The following is a 1,844-nucleotide window of genomic DNA, read 5'->3' on the forward strand; positions in this document are numbered from 1 at the left end:
TTACATTGAAATTGAGAATATAAACTATGGTAAAATGAGAATCAAATCCCAAATAAATGGAGAGCAGCACTTCACGGTGTTTAACGCCGTGCACAGAGCAGGCATTTGGTAAGCACTTCTTGGATCAAGAGAAACTGACGCTCCTTTGAACGGCCTGTCACTAACAACAGGAGCCAGGACCCCCAGGAAAGCTGGCCAGGACCATGGTCCCCTTGGCCTGGGGCCATAATCACACAAAGCCACTCGGCCAAATCGTGTGGAGGTATCTAGGTTTACTTGCTGCAGGATAAAAGTTGAGCTAGGAACACCAAGCGAGTCCCCTTGGAAGGTGTACTGCTACTTATAAAAAATAGATATGTAGCTACGATTAAATAGATGAAGGGCCAAAGCATCCTATGAGGAAGTATCTTTCAAATTGTCTAGATGTTCATGCAGTGGACAGAAATAAAGAGGTTAAAGCGGTTTGTTTTTCGGTTAAATGAAAGGTTGTAAATGCATTTTTAATACTGATAAGCAGGGTACCCGCTACCCCTTTCTGCTGTGGAAGTGTTGCTGAGGACAGAGTCTATCTCTCCCAGGGAGTCCTGGTTATCCTTTACTTACACTTTGGCCTCGGGGGCAGTGGCGTGTGGCCTGGGTTCTCCCCAGGTCACTCTGGAGGGCGCTGTGGAATATTGCTGTGATTTGCCTCTTACTGGTATTTCACCCACGTTCCACCTTGATTCAGCACAAGGACAGGCTGCTTCAGTGGGGCCTTGGGTCCTCAGGCCTTCTGACCGCTTGGTCTCAAGGGACATTCCAGAAGAGTGACTAGTGACATACAAAACGATTAAGAAAATCCATGTCGCAGCGGCCAACCGGAAACAGTTTTGTCCCAGGCTGCACAGTGTCGGAGGCCCCAAGGTCACCGGAGTCACTGCCCATCACAGGTCCACCTTGACCCCCTTTATGAAAGGCAGGCCCGTGGGCACCCTCTTCTTATACTCCAGGTACTCCTTTCCAAAAAAGTGAATGAGTGAGATTTCTTCTTCTTCTATTGGATCACGGAAGAACCGCCACACTGTCAGGGCATACCCAATGCCGCAGATAGGGTTACACAGCATCACTTGAGTTCCAATACTCCAGTAAAACCACCCCACGTAAGAAGGATGCCGGAACCAAGCATATACTCCACTGGTCACCAGAGTATGGGTATCTCATTTTTCATTCTGCACCACGTGGTTGAAATTGGAGCCAGCTGTAAACATGGCCACCTTCCTCAGACATTCTCCAAAGACCACCATCAGCAGCCCCGTGATGTTGAGCCAGGTGATCTGCTTCAGTTCTGGCCAAAAAATGTTTTCAAGTGTGAACTCTATCCAAGAAGAAAGAGCAGCGACTGTATACTCCAGACCGTGATTCAGGAGAAAGGAATCCAAGGACAGACTTTTGGGATTATTGACTGCTGTCACCAAGTATTCAGAATAATGGAACAATGACAGGGAGCACATGTACCAGCCAAAGTGAGTCCAAGAAGACTGGCTAAAACTTAGCAGCACACCGCAGCCGAACACAAAGCCCAGGAAACAAGCTCGGATGGCTATCTGGTAGCGCGGCGGCCGATGGAGCAGCAGCAGCAGCGCGTTGAGCCAGGCCACGTAGAGCGCCAGCCCTGTGCGGCCCTGCAGGCCGGCGCGGGTGAGTAGCGGCAGCGCGAGCACCGAGGCGCCTAACAGGCAGGTGGCGAGGCTGAGACGCGCCTCGGAGCCCGGCGGAGCCCGCGCAGCGCAGCCCGCCATGGCGCAAGGCGGCAGACGAGCCACCTGCCTGTTAGGCGCCTCGGTGCTCGCGCTGCCGCTACTCAC

The 1,844-nt window shown here is 51.7% G+C and overlaps 1 pseudogene across 1 annotated transcript; it reads right to left on the reverse strand.

Annotated features, from left to right (window-relative positions):
* Positions 1-391: 391 nt before the first annotated feature.
* LOC116548371 lies at positions 392-1,793 on the reverse strand (annotated as a pseudogene). Its single transcript, XR_004267408.1, has one exon. The product of XR_004267408.1 is annotated as a protein-S-isoprenylcysteine O-methyltransferase pseudogene (transcript).
* Between the last annotated feature and the right edge of the window lie 51 nt (positions 1,794-1,844).

The sequence above is a fragment of the Sapajus apella genome, unplaced genomic scaffold, assembly GCF_009761245.1.
Source record: "Sapajus apella isolate SASKATOON/1434 unplaced genomic scaffold, GSC_monkey_1.0 scaffold10634, whole genome shotgun sequence".
NCBI lineage: Eukaryota > Metazoa > Chordata > Mammalia > Primates > Cebidae > Sapajus > Sapajus apella.